The 20,438-nt window shown below is 43.3% G+C and overlaps 1 protein-coding gene across 1 annotated transcript in view; it reads right to left on the minus strand.

Annotated features, from left to right (window-relative positions):
• LOXL2 (lysyl oxidase like 2) overlaps nt 1–19,369 on the minus strand; it is an 86,415-nt gene extending 67,046 nt beyond the window's left edge. Inside the window, 1 exon segment of the mRNA XM_033171437.1 lies at nt 19,238–19,369. The gene's annotated coding sequence lies outside the window, so the exon portion shown is untranslated.
• Nucleotides 19,370–20,438: the final 1,069 nt, after the last annotated feature.

Raw genomic sequence — 20,438 nt, forward strand, 5'->3', positions numbered from 1 at the left:
GCTGTTGCATTGGGTTCCCTTAAACTCTGCCATGGCCCACGTTGTCTTATTTTTGGTAACACGTAAGTGGCCTCCTGACTCCTCCCTGAGGGCTAGTTCACACATGCATCTCCCTCCGTCCCTGACTGCAGCATTGGATGAGGACTTCTGTGAATGAGTCATTGCAGGTATAACACCACACATATGCAAAAGGGCAATAAAAACACAGTTACATATTCAACAGTGTCGCCTCCTTAGCACAAGGACGTCTGCCTCTGCAAAAGGACTTCCTCTCCTCCTCACCCCACACACCACATGCCGCAAATCTGCTCTGGTTTTCCCACACCCTTCCAGAAACTATTTGGGGGGTGGTCATGAAGAGGACAGGGGAAGAGGTGAAAGAGAAGTTTCATTGAATAGAAAGAAGTCTTTGGGAAAGGTATGGCTTTGGTAGATCCAACCCACAACACTTTTTCTTTTTTAAAAGAATGTATAATCTGAAACACTCTTTAGCCCAGGTTCCTTGGCTCTCTTGGTTCCAGATATGCTAAGATGTAAAGAAGACACTCCCTGTCACCCATACTATAAGATTTCCGCTCTTTAGGGACTAAACCCTTGTATAGATAATGGGATATTTGCTTATGTCCTGTACTGGTAGATTAACAGCACTGAAATAAATGACATCTCTGGAATTATTTATTTTTTGAAAAATCTGATCTGCAATCTATACAAATCTAACAATTCATCTCACACTTTGCATTTTTATGTGCTCAGTTTCTCCTGGTGGGGAGAGATTGGTGGATCAGGAGAATGCTATGGACATAGTGTATCTTGATTTCAGTAAGGCTTTTGACAAAGTCCCCCATGATCTTCTTGCGGATAAGCTCATAAAATGTGGGCTAGACAAGGTATCTGTTAGGTGGATTTGCAGCTGGTTGACTGATTGAACCCAATGAGTGCTCACTAATGACTCCTCATCATCCTGGAAAAATGTGGCACGTGGGGTGCCACAGGGTTCTGTCCTGGGCCCATTGTTGGTAAACATCTTTATAAATGACTTGGATGAAAGGATTGAGGGGATGCTTATCAAATTAGCAGATGACACCAAAGTGGGAGGGGTAGCTAATGTTGCAGAAAACAGAATCAGGATTCAAGATGACCTTAACAGATTGGAGAACTGAGCCAACCAAAGCCAGCAGCCAAAACTAACAAAATGAATTTCAATTGGGAGAAATGTAAGGTTCTATACTTATGCAGGAAGAACCAGCTGCACAAGCATAAGATGGGGGACACCTAGATTGCCAGTAGTACATGCGAAAAGGATCGACGAGTGTTAGTAGACCATAAGTTCAACATGAGTCAACAGTGTGATGCAACAACCCCAACAACAACAACAACAACCTATTCGGTGGAGCTGCGGCCATCATCGGATCGTGGAATTTTCCCTCCGGGAATTCCGAGCGCACTGGGGGAAAAAAGGGGTCGCGCAAGGGCTACGCGGACCCGGTCACCTCAAGGGGGGTTACCTTGAGGTTCAGTGAACCCGGCGGCGTCATTTGCTGCACCCCGTACCCAAAGTCTGAGCCTAGACTTCGGGAAAAGGGTGAGAAGCGGACGCGACACGGGAACATCGCACCCCCCCAACGGCGCAAAGCCTCGAGATCCAGATGAAAGCAGCCCGCTTCCAAATAAAAGATTAAGAGATAGAAGAAGAGCGGGACAGTGGAAAAGATCGGAGCTGCCTGCACCCGAAGATTGGACATTGAAATTCGGATGGGAGTAAGAGACGCAAAAAGGGAGTCCGTCCTTACTCTGGCGTGAAAATGGCGCTGGGCATGACTGTGCAAGGCGAAAAAGAAAGTAACGTACCTGTGAAGTGAGTAAATTGCTTTTTCTGACTGATTACTCGGGAAGGTAAAGTACCGGGACGATCGGAAGGTGGTAACAGAGGAAAATAAAGGAGAAAGGGTTGAGAGTAAGCAGAAACCAAAGATCTGACGGGGGTGAAGTAAATAAAGGGAGAGAAAACTGTAAAAGAACTGCAGAAGCTTTAGAGTGGTCCGCCGCCGCGCCACGAACGGAGAACAGAGTAAGGAAAAGAAACGGGCATAGCGGCGAGGAAAGAGAAAGGCTGCTCTGGATTTAGGGTGCTGTGCGGAGCTTAAAATCTGCTCCGTTGAGGGTCCCTGAGTCTCGGAAAACATACTCTCCCCCCCCTTGTACGAGAACAAGAAGACCAAACCGGCAAGCAGTAGAAGACCGAACCGGCAGGCGTCGAAAGAAATAGGGGTACCGACCCCCTGGATTACAAACATCGTTTGACTCCCCTGGATTACAAACATCGTTTGATCACTGTTGGACTATCGCAGAGGGGTTGAAAACACCGCGGAGAAGAAGGGTGATTATAAACTGCCGAACTGCTGGACTGCGTTTTGGGGAGCCTTTTGGGAGGGAGGGGGGTTTTACTTTACAGGTGAACTTTTGTTTAGTCTTAAGGACAATCTCCTTAAACTGGTTGATATTGGACGGACATTAGAAAGGTTATTAAAGTGACTTCTTAGGATCTACAAAGTAGCGAGGAGAGAGAAGGGTCTGAAACAAAGAAATCGAAAGTAACTGTGGGACGCTGGTGAACAAAGAAATTGAAAGCAAAGAGAAGGGACTGTTGAACTGAACTGCTGATAGACGCTCTCCACAAAGTAATTGGCGCCACCTATAGGCGCAAATAAGGTTGTAAGGTGGAAATTAACAAGATAAGAGGGATTAGAGCCCCCTGGTGGCTGTGAAAATAATAGCAGATTGTAAACTTAAATAACAGCAGATTGTAAATTTAAAGTAAAATGAAGCCAGTTAAAGGGAGCGTAACACCAAGTGAAAGAAGGCACTCAAAACAGGAGGAAGGAAAGGAATGGGAAAGCTTATTATTAGAAATTAAAAAAGAGATAAGGCAAAGTGAACAGAATATTGAAAAAAAAATTGGGGACCTGCAAGAGTCCATGGATCAAAAATTTGAGAAGGTAGTAGGAGAGCTGTCAGAACAATTAAAAGAATTGTCTAGTAAATCTAAAACAATAGAAAATTCAGTAAAGAGAGTTCAGAAAGAAGTCAAACAATCAAAGAAGGAAATAGAGAAAGCCAAAGAGGATATAGGCGATCTGAATAGAGTCCAGGAGGAAATGCTGGACAATATTGCTATGTTAGAACTTAGGCAAAAGCAGCTTAATCTTAAATTCCGCGGGATTCCGGTGGAAGCGAACGAAAACATAAGGAAGAAAATAGTGAGTGAATTGGCCAGATGGTTAAATATTAAAGAGGAAAATGTGGACTATTCCATCTTAAATGTTTTCAGAATTGGGGTGAAGTCGGCGAAAGCGAGAGCGAGAAAATTACCAGGTGATTGCCTGGTAATGCTTAATTCGATGGACCTTAAGAACGAAATTCTGAAGTTAAGTTATACACAGAAATTAATAATAGGAGGAAGGGAAATTATCATATATAAAGAAATTCCCACAAGATTTTTGAAGAAGAGGGAGCCGTACTTAACCCTGGCAGGAATTCTGAGGAAAAAAGGGATAAGTTTCCGATGGGAATTTCCTGAAGGACTTACCTTTTACTTCAAGAACAAGAGATTTAAGATTAAGAGCCTACAAGAATTAAAGAAATTCACCAGAAGATACCCGAAAGAATTGGGGTTGGAAGAGGACAAGAAGGGAAAGAAGGCGAGAGAAGCAGTAGAAGGTGTGACGGAGGAAGGTGCAATAGGAGGAGTAGAGGAAGAGGAGGAAGAAGAGGAGGAAGAAGGAGAAGGAAGTGATCAAGAAGGTGTAGAGGGAGAAGAGGAAGAAAAACAGGAGAAAGAAGACCCAGAAAATAACAACACTTAAGAAGTCTAGATAAAAAGATTTATAGGACAAGAGAACCAGAAAGGAGACATGATTTTAAAGCTTCAGTCATGGAATATAAATGGTTTAAACAATAAATGTAAAAGAAATAAAGTTGAACATGTTTTGTATAAACAAAAGTTGGATGTCATATGTTTACAAGAGACTCACATTTCCAAAAAACATAAAAGAATTCTGATAAATAAAAAATTGGGCTTGGATTTTGTAACAGCTGACAAAAAGAAGAAACGAGGGGTAGTTTTTTATGTAAAACAAAGGTTGGAACCCAAACTAATCTATAAAGATGAAGAAGGGAGAGTGATAATTGTGCAAATAATATGGCAGGGCGAAAAAATACAGCTAGTAGGAGTATATGCCCCAAATAATAGAAAAGCCAAATTCTACAAAAAACTGGAAGAAATAATGTTGGAATACGCTGACCAAAAACAAATCCTAATGGGAGATTTAAATGGGGTAGTGACCCCAATGATGGATAGAACATCAAGAAGTTCGGGTTCAGAGGGCAAATTACCAAAGACCTTCTTTACGTTAACAAATAATCTAAGCCTGATAGACATTTGGAGAGTAAAAAATCCAACAACAAAACAATATACACATTTCTCACAACCCAACCAAAGCTCAGGAAGAATAGATTACATCTGGGTCACGAAGGGAGTGATGCCAAAAGTTCAGAAAATAGAGATCCACCCGAGAACTGTATCAGATCATAATGCCATTTATATGGAGTTAAGGGGAGAAGGTGCCAAAGGTAGATGGAGAATGAACGAGAGTTTATTTAATGATGAAAAAGTAGTAGAGAAAGCAAAGAAGGTGATAAATGATTATTTTGAAGTAAATGCAAACAAAGGTACTGATTTGAACATAGTTTGGGATGCCAGCAAGGCCGTGATAAGGGGCTTTATGATTGCACAAGATATTGGAAAAAGAAAGGACAGAGAAAAGAAGAAGGAAGAGATTCTGAAAGAGTTAGAAGTCAAAGAAAGGCAATTAATTGTGAAACCACAAGATAAGGAATTGAAACAGAGTATCAAAGATTTAAAAAACCAATTTGATATTTTGATTAACTACGAGATTGAATGGAAGTTAAAATGGCTGCGACAAAAAAATTTTGAATATGCAAACAAATCAGGAAAATTATTAGCATGGCAGCTAAAAAGAAGACAAGAACAAAATATAATAAACAAAATTAAAAAAGAAGAAGTTGTGATAGAGAATCCAAAGGAGATTAAAAATGTTTTTCAGGAGTTCTATAAGAATTTGTACCAGAGAGAACAAGAGGAGGAAGAGGAAATGGATTTGTATCTAGAGGAGAACAAACCAAGGAAAATCTCAGAAGAAGATCAAAAACAATTAAATGCTCCAATAACAGAGGAAGAATTGAACTGTGCAATACAAAAACTAAAAGGGGGGAAAGCACCAGGTCCCGACGGCCTTTCGGCTAAATATTATAAAGATCTGGCACCGCAATTAATACCGAGATTGTTGGAAGTAATGAATAAGATCTTAATCAGTGGAAGGATTCCGGACTCGTGGAAAGAGGCATTCGTAACGTTAATCCCAAAACAAGGCACAGATTCACTGAATGTGAAAAATTACCGGCCGATTTCCTTATTGAATTTAGATTATAAATTATTCACTGACATATTGGCAGGAAGGCTGAAAAAAGTTTTAAACACAATAATAAACAAAGATCAAATGGGGTTCCTCCCCGGGCGTCAAATGAAAAACAATACAAGAATAATCGTTGATTTAATTGAATATTTGGATTTAAAAATAGATAAGAAAGCAGCTTTAATCTTTATCGATGCCGAAAAGGCATTTGACAATGTATCATGGCAATTTATGACAAAGATTTTAAGAAAGATGGAGGTAGGAAGGGAATTTATGAATGGGATATCGGCGATTTATAAAGAACAAACGGCAAAATTAGTGATTAACGGCTCATTGACAGATAAATTCGAAATAACAAAAGGTACAAGACAGGGGTGCCCGATATCCCCGCTTTTATTCATTATTGTCTTAGAAATTTTAATAAAAAAGATAAGAGATATGGAAAATATTAAAGGAATTAAGATTGGCAAAAGAGAAGTCAAAGTGAAGGCATTTGCAGACGATATGGTCATGACGCTGGAGGAACCTATGCAAAGTTTGGGGAAAGCGCTGGAAGTGATAGAGGAGTTCGGAAAGTTGGCAGGGTTTAAGCTAAATAAAGGGAAAACAAAGATACTGGTTAAAAATTTAGAAAAGAAGGAAATGGAAGAATTACAAGAAAAATATGGCATTATGATTGTTAAAAAGGTAAAATATCTAGGAATATGGCTTACTCCAAAAAACATAAATCTATTTAGCGATAATTACGAACCGATGTGGAAGGAGATTAAAAGGGATTTAGAAATCTGGAACAAATTAAGTTTATCGATGTGGGGTAGAATAGCGAGTGTCAAAATGATGGTCCTACCAAGACTCCTATTTCTTTTTCAAACGATACCGGTAATCAAGGGTATAAGTCAGCTGAAGGATTGGCAGAGAAATTTGTCAAAATTCATTTGGCAGGGCAAACGCCCAAGAATTAAACACAAATTACTGATAGATAAAAAAGAGAGAGGAGGATTTGGATTGCCGGACCTCAAAATTTACTATGAATCATCATGCATGATTTGGTTAAAAGAATGGATGATATTGAAAGATAAGGAGTTGTTAGACCTTGAGGGTTTTAACAACAGGTATGGATGGCATGCCTACCTCTGGCAGGACAAAGTAAGAGTACACAAAGAATTTTTGACACATGTATTTAGAAAACCACTTTATGAGGTGTGGCAGAGGTATAAGGACTTGGTAGAAAGAAGAACACCGAGATGGTTGTCACCCACAGAGATACTGACAATTAAAAAAATATATACAGAAGAGGAAAACTGGATAACGTACGAGGATTTATTGATCGAAACAGAAAAAGGATGGGGAATTAAACCATATGACCAGGTGGCGGATAATTTGACAGGATGGATCCAGTATCATCAGATATTTAATCTATTCAATGAAGATAAAAGAAAATGTAATTTCGATAATAAAAAATCAAAGTTCCAGACAGAAATACTAGAGGGAAAAGAGAAATTACTTTCAAAGATGTATAATTATCTTCTAGATTGGTATACAAAAGATGAAGAAGTGAAGGAGGTAATGGTGAAATGGGCTATGGATGTGGGTCATAATATACAATTTGAAATGTGGGAAAAACTTTGGAAGGAACATATGAAATTCACAGCCTGTATAACATTGAAAGAAAACATCATGAAAATGATGTATCGCTGGTACTTAACGCCAGTAAAACTAGCGAAAATGTTTAGAAAATATGACAAAAAATGCTGGAAATGTGAGATCAAAGATGGAGAGTTCTATCATATGTGGTGGACATGTGAAAAAGTGAAAAACTTCTGGGAAGCAGTATATAATGAATTAAAAAAAATATTTAGATACACATTCGTCAAAAAACCAGAAGCCTTCCTGATTGGCCTAGTAGGGGAGGAGATTAAAAAAGAAGACCAAAAACTCTTTCTATATGCCACCACAGCGGCAAGAATACTGCTGGCGCAAAATTGGAAAGTAAAAGAAGTACCAACGATAGATGATTGGAAAAAGAAATTATTAGAATATGCAGAATTGGCGAAATTAACAGGAAAAATTAGAGAACAAAGAGATCAAAGGTTTCAATTGGAGTGGAGTAAATTTATAAACTATATGAAAGAATAGAAAATCTGAAATCACTTACAGGTGTGACAGTAATCTTGTAACAGAATAAAACATGGAAAGAAAAATGTTTATGAAGTGTATTTGAAATAAGTATAAAAGAAGGTAAAGCGAAGGAATGATGTAAATTTAGAAAACCAAAGTAAGGAAGGAAGGAAGTCCAAAAACTCGGCGGAGTTTATGTATTATTGTAATTGCTTGTATGAGGATTTGTGAGTGTTTCTTTTTGTTTGCTTCTTTGGATGAAAATAAAAAGAAGTTTGCAAAAAAAAAAAACAACAACAACCTATTCTAGGCTGCATCAACAGAAGTATAGTGTTCAAGGGAATAGTCAAGGGTATACTACCACTCTATTCTGCTTTGGTCAGACCACACTTGGGACTACTGTGTCCAGTTCTGAGCACCACAATTTAAGCAACATATTAGCATGCTGGAACATGTGCAGAGGAAGGAAACCAAGGCTCTGGAAACCTAAGCTTATGAGGAACAGTTCAGGGAGCTGTGGATGTTTAGCCTGGAAAAGAAGAGACTGAGAGGAGATATGTAGCCATCTTCAAATATCTAAAAGGTTGTCACATGGAAGACAAGAGCAAGTTTGTTTTCTCCTGCTCTGGAGGCCAGGACTCAAACTAATGGCTTCAAGTGAAAAGAAAGGTGATTCTGACTAAACATCAGGAAGAAGAACTTTCTGACAGTAAGAGCTGTTCCAGCGGAATGGACTGCCTCAGGAAGTGGTGGACTCTCCTTCCTTGGAGGTTTTGAAGCAGAGGTTGGATGGTCTGCATTGTTGAGATTCCTGTATTGCAAGGGGTTGGACTAGATGACCCTTGGGTTCCCTTCCAACTCTACAGTTCTGTGATTCTATCGCTTGTGCTGAACCTCAGATGCCTGGGAACGAGAGTCATCCCACTAGAGAGACTCACCACAAGAACAGTCAGTTCCCCTGCCCTCCTCCTGTGTCTGGAGAATGGCAGGGGGATCTTCCAAACAAGGGGAATTTCCCAGGGCTCACACTGAGCTTCAGGGAAAGGGAACTCTCCAGGCCAGCCAAAGCCAGCAGCCAGCTAAACGCTGAAAGAGAAATAGTCTTAACTGATTGCAATATTGCATTTTGACACGTATGTGTAACCCACCCTGAGATGTCATGGTGAAGTGGTAGGTAAGAAATATAAGAAATCTGAGGAACAAAAGTACAACGGAGTATAAACACAAAACCCTCAATAACTTAAACACTTAACTCTGTTAATTAAATAACACTGTTAATTGGGCTCAAGGTTTGAATTAAGCCCAATATGTTTAATCAATGAATCAAAAGGATGAGTTTCATTCAGGATACTCTGTTCCCTTTCCTGATTTTTGTTGTTGTTTCCCCCCACAATAGTCAGTTAACTTTCTGTAGCGACTGAACATGCTTAACCTTCACTGGCCTGTTTTGGGGGCTGTTCAGTCCAACAGAGGGGTCCCCCCCACTGAAGTTGTGTGTGGTTTGTTTTTTTGTTTTTGTATTTCTGCAAAAGTTGGGGTTCTTCTGAGGTTACTAATAACCTCCATCTTTTTGCGGGTGATGCCATTTTGGTGTTTAAAAGAAAAACACCTAGAGAACCTTGTTTGCTGTTAGCATATATGATAAAATGCTGGATCAACTGAGCATGTCTGCTTCGTCTTCATTCCTGCCCCCCCCAACCTGCATCCCAAAAAGAACTGATGTGGAGGATTTTGATCTGTTTAACAACCTGCACTGCCTGCTTGGTGCTGATGTGTGGCAGGGCCTTCGTGGTAGTGGCTCCCATTTATGGGAGGCCCTTCCTGGTGAGGTGCAGCCACCTCCCTCGTTATTGACATTTAGGAGGAATTTTAAAACACTCCTGTTCATCCAGGAACTTGTTGGCTGAAAGAGACTGTTCCCAGCAGCCTTGAGATTATTCACTGTGTTGCTGTTTTAAAATGCTCTCAAAGTTTTCATATGCTTGAAGTATTTTCGTTTTATTTTAAATTGTATTACTCTCTGTTTGTAGTCCTGGGCTCCGCTGGGAGGAAGGGTGGGGTAGAGTGGTAATAAACAACAGAAACCAATGATGATATAAGCAAACAGTTCCTTTAAACTGTGAGTTGGGTCATTCTCTCTCTTTCATTCCTTCTTTCTGTGTCTCCCTCGGTACCATGTTTAATAAAAAAAAGAAGGAAGTGGCAGGTCCTCAAATAAATAAATAAATACTGTGGCCCACTGTTCACAATAGAGAGAATATCCCCCTCCCACAAAGCCCCTGATATGATGTCATGTACTGAGTATTTCCATTACTGAATGTCTGGTTTTAACCACAGGACCACCAAAAAGACCCAGACGAGATTCTCCCCTTTCCACTTTTATGGAGAGTGGCCTGCCACCCCCTGCCTGTGCATCATTCTCCTCCCCGGCTAACAAGTCTTTATGTTGGGGTGGGGGGCAGGGGCTGAAACCACAGGGACAAGCTCAGAGCATCTCAAGACCCTCTGATTCAGCCGGGGAGGGACTTAAAAAGACAAGGCAGAAACGTGAGCCTGGCTTCTTGGCCTCAAACTGAGCCTGCTGGTTCACTCGCTGCCAATTTCTTTTGTCATCCTTGCAACCGGCACGTGAAGCGGTCGGAAGGGCCATGTGTGTGGAATAGCTTCCACGTGAAGCGAGGCCAGGCAGCAGCAGCGGGAGAAGCCCACCACTTGACTTCCCAGAGTAGGATTACTCTCCCTAGCAGCCGCCAAAACACAGGAAAGAATCAGCTCATAAACAGACATCTAGGAAAGAGGCTGTTTTCAGCACCAAGTGCAAAAACGTGATAAAGAAATGACACAGGGAAAGAGAAGACCAGCCTTTTGCTAAGCGTTGCACTCTTGGGGAGCCAATGTGGTGTAGTGGCTGGAGCGTCAGACCTAGGGCACCAGAGTTCAAGACTCCACTTGGCCCAGAAGCTCAGTGGCCTAGTCACTGTCCCTCGGCCGACCCTCCCTCACAGAGGAAAGATGGGAATAAATGGATGTTGCTGCCAGTTTTGCTGACCTGCCTGATCACTCCAAAGGTCTAAACCAGGATCTTGTTTCCCACAGGGGCCAACAAGGAAGGGCACAAGCAGGGCATGAATGCAACAGCTCTCTCCTGTTGTTGTTACCCAGCAACTGGTATCTAGAGATATACTGCTTCTGAACCTGGAGGTTTACCCATGTTTTCTAAAAAGCAATATTAGACGAGCTTTGCAGGCATGAGCTGATAGAGCAAACATGAGTTGCTTGCAAGAGCGCAGCTTCTGTTCAGAATTCAAGAAGAGACACTCTTAATTCAAACGGCTGAAACTCAGATGGGGTTAGAGTTACCAAAGCAGGTCCGATCATGCTATTTGGGGTGAGTGTAATTGTATGTGTACGCCAGCATTCCTCAACCTAGTTTTCCAAATAGCTACAACCCCCATCATCCATGATCACAGGCTATGTTGGCTAAGGGTGATGGCAGCTGTAGTTCAAAAAAGCTGGAAGGCACAAGGTTGGGACGGTTGGTGTACACCTGTTGGTACCCTGAAAGGTGCAACGTTTCCGGTTTTGAGAGCCCCACTTAACAGGGCCATGCAGGAATCCCTTCATATCTGCGCCTTCCATGCATGCTGTGTGCTACTCTTTCCTGCTCTCCTGAAAGCAGAATCTTTAAAACAGTCACATGCGGAAAAGTTATTACAACAGATCCCCTCCCTCTACTGCCGGAGATGATTAATTGGGTTTAATAGCTTTTCAATGTGGTTTACCCTGGACAAAAAATGGCAGTTCTTCATGTTTCAGAGCATTGCAGAACCTTGGCCAGGTCAGAATCAAACATTGTTGGAGTCAAGTTTCCTGCTCTAAGGAAGCATTCTAAACATCTCAGTCCCCACCCACCCTGCATATTTATTATGTGGAATCCAATTGGTGGGCATGTGCTGGTGAAAGAACTTATGATCCAACAGATACATTTGCTAATACATCCCACCCTCGCAGGGAAGACTGGGAGAGGTAGCCTCTGGGCCTCCTCTCAGATGCTAACTGTTGGTGAGCAACTTCAAGGCCCCTACTTTCTCTTTTTGGGGTTACATTTAAACCTGGCAGGCTAGGCAGCCCTTCAAATAGAAAGCAGTCCTTCTACAGATGCAGGTGGCACTGTGGTCTAAACCACAGACCCTGGGCTTGCTGATCAGAAGGTTGGTGGTTCAAATCCCCGCGACGGGGTGAGCTCCCATTGTTTGGTCCCTGCTCCTGCCAACCTAGCAGTTTGAAAGCACGTCAAAGTGCAAGTAGATAAATAGGTACCACTCCGGCGGGAAGGTAAATGGCATTTTCGTGCACTGCTCTGGTTTGCCAGAAGCGGCTTAGTCATGCTGGCCACATGACCCGGAAAAACTGTCTGCGGACAAACACCGGCTCCCTCGGTCTATAGAGCAAGATAAGCGCCGCAACCCCAGAGTCATCTGTGACTGGACCTAATAGTCAGGGGTCCCTTTACCTTTTATCACCTGCAAAGTAGCACACACGGCCCCCTGCACTAATTCTCCATCATGCTCAACAGGAAGTAATAAACCAGGAAGCATCTGCAAACAGGAAATATTTAATTAATATTAAAAAGCATATTTGTGGACTCCTGGGGATGGGGGAGTTCTATTTCATTTGCACTTTAATGAGAAACCACCTAATTCATACTTCTTCAACCAGTGTGTGAGCCAAAGCACAGCTACCCTTTGAAATTTGCACTTCTCTGAATGTTGTCAGGCAGTTCTCCACCAAGCAATGTATTAGGGGGAAATACATTAAAATGCAGATGAGTCAAAGTGGCATGCAAAAGTGCATTATATTAGGGGAAACTGCTTGAAAATGTGCACATTAATCAAGACTGTATACAAAAGTGTGTTTATTGGGAAGAATTTGCACTACAATGCTGATGAATTTTCATGAGGATTAAAACAAACAAACCCACAAATTGCTGTGGAAATGTGGAGAACAGAATTTAAGATTGGAAAAATGAAAAATTGAGAGGACCCAAATTGAGCAGATTTCCTACTTGTATTCCTACTTGTGAGTAAATAGTCTTGAAGGCTGTTGGTTCTGGGTATTGCTAAATAATACAGTGCTATAAGATGGGCTGTGTGGAACCTCCAACTTGGTTTGGTTTTCAGTCAATTGCCGAGAAAGCAGTGCCTCAGCATTACTGAAAATTCACTGGAAGCAGCTCTCCTCGTAAAAAACAAACAAACCCAAATAAACTAAAACAAAACAATGCTGGTGCCACCGATCCAACCCACCATGAGGCAGGGTGACCCAACAACTAAGAAGACCAGCATACTAAAAAGCAGCACTTTAATGATTAAGAGATTGCGCTGTGAGTCAGAATATCCTGGATTCACCTTTCCCCTCAAACATGAACTAGCCTGGTCGCCTTATGCAATCCAGTATGTATTAGTCTCAGCCCCCCCCTCCCCGCACCTGCAACATGAGGATAATAATTCTGAGCTCCCTTGCTAAGAATTATGATTATGATTATGATTATGAATACTATCATCATCATCATCAAAGAAAGGGTCATGGGTTTACAAGATCAGGCTATAAGATGTTCCTCCACAATGCTAAACTGTACAGACACGTCAGTTCTTTTGCCAGTTGAGACCTCGGCTTCCAAATGAGGTCATGTATGAATGCTGCTGCCGTCAGAGAACAGGGGCTGGCCATTCAAAGCCCCTACATTAACTACAAGAAGCTTTGTGAATTCCTTTGCCATTTGTACTCTTACAAGAAAATCACAAAGGGGTAAAAGCAGAGCAGATTCATGGAGCTTGGCCCACTGTGAGAGAATTCAGCTTCCACAACATGATGTTTTTTTGCTGAGTGGCCAAAGTCTCCAATGAAGAAATCTTGATCTGGAATGCAACATAATAGGGCTTGCAAGTTTCCGTGCTGAACTGGAAGCCCTGACACCAGGAGCCGGTGTTAAATCTCTGAGCCCAGGGAGCTGCATTCTGCCATGTCAGACAACTGGTCAACCTAGCTGAGCTTTGTCTACACCAGGGATAGGAAACATGTGGCCCTTCAGATGTGTTTGGATCATGGGAAATGCAGTCCAACTGTGTCTGGAGGCTCCTAAATTCCCCATCCGATCACAGGGTCTTCCCAGCCTGAGCTTGAGCTGCCAGGGGTAGCACTGGGGACCTTTTGTAAGGAAGGGAGGTGGAGATGAGTGTGGACTAGGAATGGGACACTGCTTTCAAAGGGTAGGATGGAGTGTACTCTTTGCTGTTGAGTGAAACTTACATGGCCAGAGCCAGCTTGAAGCAGTTTCTCTGGTCAGTGTGCTTGCGGTTCACTTAACTCTACATATCTCAGATAATGAGGTTTCTTTTCAGATCATTGTCCTTTACCCTGACACAAACCAGAGACGAGCCAAGAGGTTCAAATGCTCTTGGGGGTTGATTTCCTCCTTCAAACCTTATCTTTTAACTTCTATATCAGGGGCATTTCAGGGCTGTGGATTAAGGGCTTGTCCCTTACATGAGGTGCACATAAAGTCACGGTTCCTGTTGCCTTCCTATTCATAGACAGTGAGGGTCTGCAACAGTGTTTGGAAAGTTCACTTTTAAACAGAACTAGTTCTAGTTCAGCATGTCCAAAAGGAACTAATACCTGTCCACACCCATCCCTTTACAAAATGAACGACTGTCATTCATGTTCAGTTCCCAGTTCCAGTTCACAAGACCCTCGGCAATTTTTCCTTCAGCATTCAGACTATTACAAGCTGACATGCCAAAATATAGAACAGCAAGCCTAAGAAAACATCAAAGCACACACACACAGTGGAATGTGAATTCTTTAATTTATTTCCCCCAACAATTATGATCTTTAAGCTCAGGGCCTTGCCTGCCCATGAGGCAAGCTGGGGACTGGGGTGACTGCCTTGAGTGGTAGAAGCCCACAAGGTGGAGCCCCCACAAGTGTCCCACCTCCAGGGGAAAACTGCCACGCCAAAAGCACCAGTTTCCAGCAAGATCTCACCAAACGTTTCTTACAAAAGAGGACTTAACTTGAAGTGTGAACTGGAAAGCACCTATTTTCTAGAATCCAATCTTACTTATCATTAACCCCTGTATCTTTCCTTGCTAATTTCATTTACAAACACCATGATAGTCAGACTCCAAGTACACCCACTGAAATAAATGGCTTCAGTAGGTCTACTCTGAGTATGGCTAACATCAGATTCACTGATATCTGAAGAAGTGTGCATGCACACGGAAGCTCATACCAAGAACAAACTTAGTTGGTCTCTTAGGTGCTACTGGAAGGAATTTTGTTTTTGTTTTTGTTTTGACTATGGCAGACCAACACGGCTACCTACCTATAATCAGATTCACTCTTAGTCTTTAAGGTAACACAATAACACCTTGCTTCTCCCCTGCTCCCCACACAACAAAGAAACATATCTACCCGGCCTGGAAAAAAACATGTATTTCATCACATGGGCCAAAGACACACATATCTCTCACACATGAGCAGAATGAATGACAACCTACACACACAGGATACAGATCGTTTCCCACATAGCAGTGCCTTCCACACAGACATTTTGTGACTCTCCAGATAACCCACCCTAACTCCCCCTCAGCCCAGTCATCACCACCAACTTCTCCATGCTCTTTATATATTTCTTGCTTACAAAGTCACTTTATCTAAATTTTGGCCCTCCCTTGTGCATTTCCAGAGGTTCCACACACACACACCTCAGTAGGTGACACCTGTTATTTGATCCTCAGAAGAGGCAGGGATCTCCTGGAGCCATGAACCAAAGCATTACATAAGGGCTGCATTCAGTACAGAAAGAATCCATCAAATGACGTTTATATTATAGTCCCCTGAGCTCGTAGACACATCTGGGAGTACTTTGGGAAAAACCACACACACCTCTGATTCAGGATATTCACCATTTGAAGGCCATTCCAAATCCTTTTTCAGTCTGGCTCAGGACTGACAGATACATCTATCCATAGTGGGTGTTTTCAAACTTCTGACTTCCAGGAAATCCCCAACCCCCAATCTCTGTAGAGCCAATGTGTTGTTATGATGTTGGACTAGGATCAGGGATCCCCACTCGGCCATAAAGTTTACAATGTAACTCTAGGATGATCATAATCTCTCAGGCTAACTTCCCTCACAGGGTTGTTGTGAGGATAAAATTGGGGGGTGGGAAGAACTATGGTATGTATGCTGGTTTGAGCTCCTTGGGGAAGTGCAGGGTAATAACACACATACACTTGTCTGGCGATTTCAAATGATTCTGGGGAATGTTCTATGGGGAGTGCTCAGTTCACATGGGGAGCTGGCTGGATCTCTGGGGTCACATCACTGTCCATCAATAATCAAGAAAGCACCTTAAATCTAGCTGTGTTAATACTCTCCTTCCATTCATATGTCAAGGGAAGATGAATAGGAGTGGAAATCACTCAGGAAGCATTCTTTGCCATTGCTGATCGTCTTATTGAGGAACTCCCAATAAGGGTAAAGGTAAAGAGACCCCTGACCATTAGGTCCAGTCACGGATGACTCTGGGGTTGTGGCGCTCATCTCGCTTGGGACTCCTATGGTAACCCCTATGACAAGTCTGTGGAGGTGGAGGACCTTGTTAGGCCCCTGCCAACGCTCCCATGCCAGGAGGGCCCCTGGTGCCAACACACCTAGAATCCCTGGCCTTCCTCCTCCTCGCTGTTGCTTCCTGTTGCCTTATCTTGCCTAAGCAAATGAGCAGGGACAAGATTGGCTGGAACGAGCATCCTCTTTTCCATTCATCTTCAGGTAAAGGTAAAGGGACCCCTGACCATTAGGTCCAGTCGCAGATGACTCTGGGGTTGCAGCGTTCATCTCGCTTTATTACCAGAGCAGCACATGTAAACACTGTTTACCTTCCTGATGGAGCGGTACCTATTTATCTACTTGCACTTTGACGTGCTTTCGAACTGCTAGGTTGGCAGGAGCAGGGACCGAGCAACGGGAGCTCACCCCGTCACGGGGATTTGAACCGCTGACCTCCCAATCAGCAAGCCCTAGACTCTGTGGTTTAGACCACAGCGCCACCTGCGTTCCTATCCCAATAAGGGTAGAGTTAGAAAATTACTGCTCTGTTCAATACGCCACACAGGGATGGGCTGAATGTAGGGGTGGCCACCAGCTTGGATGGTTTTCAGAGGGTGTGTGTGGGAAACAGAAGGGTTTCCAGGTAAGAGAGAAGGTGATGTGCACCCCAGCACCTGCTTATTTGCTCTTTCTCAAAAAATATCACTGAAAGAACAGTGAACGCAAAGCAATGAGCTGCTTGCTCCATTTTAAGTATATCACTCCACTTCACTAAAAAACAACAAGGAGACTTGCGGCACCTTAAAGGCTAAAAAGTTATTAATGCGTAAGCCCTTGTGAACTATGGTCTGCTTCAGCAAATGCTCAAAGTCTTGATTTCATCTGCATAAAACCCAAACTTCTGGCGAAACATTGCTTGCCACCAGTGAAGATACACCCCAGAATTTCAAGGGAGTGGGAAATGCATCTCTTCCCAAAATGTTTTTGACACAGCATCTCATGTCACAAGCCGGTGAAATACCTCCAATTGACACCATTACACCACATTCACATGCACATTTCCTCAGTCTCACTTGTCTCAAATTGAGCTTATTTTCAGCCTTAATAATTGCCTTGCAGTAATAGTACCACTCTTGGTCAGACCCCAACTGGAGTTACTGTGTCCACTTCTGTGTCACATGGAAGATGCAGCAAGATTGTTTTCTGCTGCTCCAAAGGGTAGGACCTGAACCAATGGATTCAAATTACAAGGAGGGTGATTCCAACTAAACATTAGGAATAACTTTCTGGTGGCAATAGCTGTGCAACAGTGGAACGGACTCACTCGGAAGGTGGTAGGCTCTCCTTCCCTGGAGGTTTCCAAACAGATGATTTGGCTGTGATTGCAGGGGCTTGGAATAGATGACCCCCAAGTTCCCTTCAAACTCTACCATTCTATGATTCTATCACTTTTATATGGCTGGTGCCTCCTCCATGCCCCACTGCCTTTAGTTTGCAATGCACTTTTTTCATCCTCAGCGTCATAACTAGCCTGTGAGGTTATCAGTACTAGTCATTCCCACTATTCGCCTTGTCTTTATCTATCAGATTCACAAACACTGCACACCTGATTTCCTTAAGCCAAACCCTTCTGAACATTCACTCTGAAGCTCCATCAGCAGCATCGTGGGGCAGAAGTTGGGGAACCCACTAAAGCAGCAGGGCTGGCTCAATTGACACACGGATTCTGATCTGTGGCTTCCTAGGGTGAAACAAACACTACCAACAACATTGCTGAATGCTTACTGCCCCAACTTGCAGGCAATTAGCAATTCTCTCTTTCTGCCTCATTAGATCAGGGACTGCAAGGTGGAAAGATTCAGTCTGGCAACAGACTCATATCTGCAAAGTCACAGCATTTTGATATTGGTATTTTTATATATTTAAAAATTGCATTTTCCATTAACACATGCTGCATCCCACCTACCCTCCAAAGACCCCAGAGCAGGATTTGTAGCTATCTATTTATTTAGATTTATAAATAAAATAAAATCATAAGCTCTTTCTGTCCTCACAACAGGCTTGTGAGGTAGGCTAGGGTGAAATATGTAGACAGGCCCAATATCAATAAGCGAGCTTTGGAGCTGATCAGGCATGTTTGAATTTGGGTCTCCTCAAATCCAGACATTTATCTCCTCCTAATATGCAGTACTGGCTCCCCTTGTCCAAGAACAAAGCATGGAAAAGTGGCTGTGCTCACACTCCCCCTTACTCTGCATCCAGTGTGCTCCCACTGTTGGTTTGGGAAGAGGTATGCACATGAAGTTAGCCACAATCCAGATCTATCCGTCATCCTGTCGTTCCTTTGGGAATTGAGAAAATGACCCGGCTGCATTTTAAGTTGGAGTGCACTGAGTTGTAATGAAAACTTTCTCCAGCCCCCTGGCCCCACATATTATTCAATCTGACCCAACTGAGCTTTATGGAAGGGTTCCCCCGCTCCCCTTCTCCTACATTTTATCCTCTTATGCCTGGGACAGTTCATGGTGTTGACAGAAAGTTTGAAGGGAAGAGCAAATGGACTCTCAGGTGTCCAGCTGCTCTGTCTAAGGCGGCTGTTCAAAGGTTGATCACCCTCGTCTCTGAAAAAGCATTCTGCTGCCAGCAGTGCTCAGAACCCAGGAAGCAGCCAGTCCGGCGAGCGAGCGAGACACTACGGTTCTCCAGGGTTTCCCAGTCTTAGCTGGAGACCCCAAAGACAGAATCTGGGACCTTTTGCTTGCAAAGCACGGGGTCTACGGAGCAATGCCCCGCACTCTGCATGTTGACGCCTCCAGGTCTCTGAATGCAGGTGGTACCAAAGGCAGCAGTGCCTTTACCCCTGGAAAAAGGAGAAAGCAAGAGGGAAACGCATGTGCCCGCAAACACCCGACCCGACTCTTCCTGGTTTGCTGCTGTCTCTGTAGCTCCATCAATTTAAGCACAGTACAGTACATCATTACACGCATTAATTCTCTAGTGGTTGCTCTTACCTGGCAGTTACTGGCGGGACACCTTGCGGGGAAACGATCCTCTTGCATAAAGCGCCTCTCCCGGACTGAGCCTTGCAGCAGTTGAGAAGAGCCTCTTCTCCTTGCACATTTCACAGGAGTCTTCCTCTCTCCGGGCAAACCCCTCCCAGGGCCCACCCCCTCACACTCAGCCAACACCAGCTGAGGCTCAAATGGGTGATATCATGTGCTTTTTTGCTGCAATCTGAGACCTGCCTTGTGGCATTCCTGAAGCACAGGCATTGAAGCAGCGGGGGGGGGGGGGAGTGATGGGGAGGGGGCGGAACTGGCTACTTTCTAGGAAACATGTATTTAAAAGTTGGCGGCCGGCTGGGGTGGGGGCTGCTCTCTGCCTTGGATGATTCATACTTTAATATGCCTATTGTACTGCAAGGGCAAAGGTGTGGGAAGGCATGTGAAAGGGTGCCAGGATGGTCATTTTATTTATTCGTTTCATTCCTCTCTTGGCGGGATGTTTTTCTGAAGAAGTGTGCATGCACACGAAAGCTCATACCAAGAACAAACTTAGTTGGTCTCTAAGGTGCTACTGGAAGGAATTTTTGATTTTATATTTTGTTCACCTTTGATCACCCCCCCCCCCCAATTCTTCAGTCCTCAAAAGTGTGTGCTTTCTGTGTAAGTTTCTGGGAGACATGCACACAGAAATAAAATGACAAAAAAAACCCGCAAATTAAATAAAAAACAACTTTAAAGCAGCACAGTCCCTGCACTTCAGGGGGTTGGACTAGATGACCACTGGAGTCCCTTCCAGCTCTACAACCCCATGATTTTATGACATTCAGTGACATCAAAATAGGCACCATGTGAGTCTCCCTGGGGACTAAATCTTGCAATTGAGGGGCCACCAACTACAGGCTCTTCCCTGAGAGCCACCCAGAGGGGCAGGTAGGCACATTTGGGTCCAAGAGTCCTTTTCTTGACATGAAAGGTGGGATATAAATTCTTTTAATTATCTACTCCATCCTCATGCTAGTGCAGGCATAGGCAAACTCGGCCCTCCAGATGTTTTGGGACTACAATTCCCATCATCCCTGACCACTGGTCCTGTTAGCTAGGGATCATGGGACCTGTACCAGTGGTATTCTAACCCCAAGAGGTGAATAGTGATGGGCATCATTTCTAGGGAGGGAATGAAAGGCAAAAAAGACTGCTGGCTCCAAGA

The sequence above is a fragment of the Lacerta agilis genome, chromosome 15 (genome assembly GCF_009819535.1).
Source record: "Lacerta agilis isolate rLacAgi1 chromosome 15, rLacAgi1.pri, whole genome shotgun sequence".
NCBI classification, from domain to species: domain Eukaryota; kingdom Metazoa; phylum Chordata; class Lepidosauria; order Squamata; family Lacertidae; genus Lacerta; species Lacerta agilis.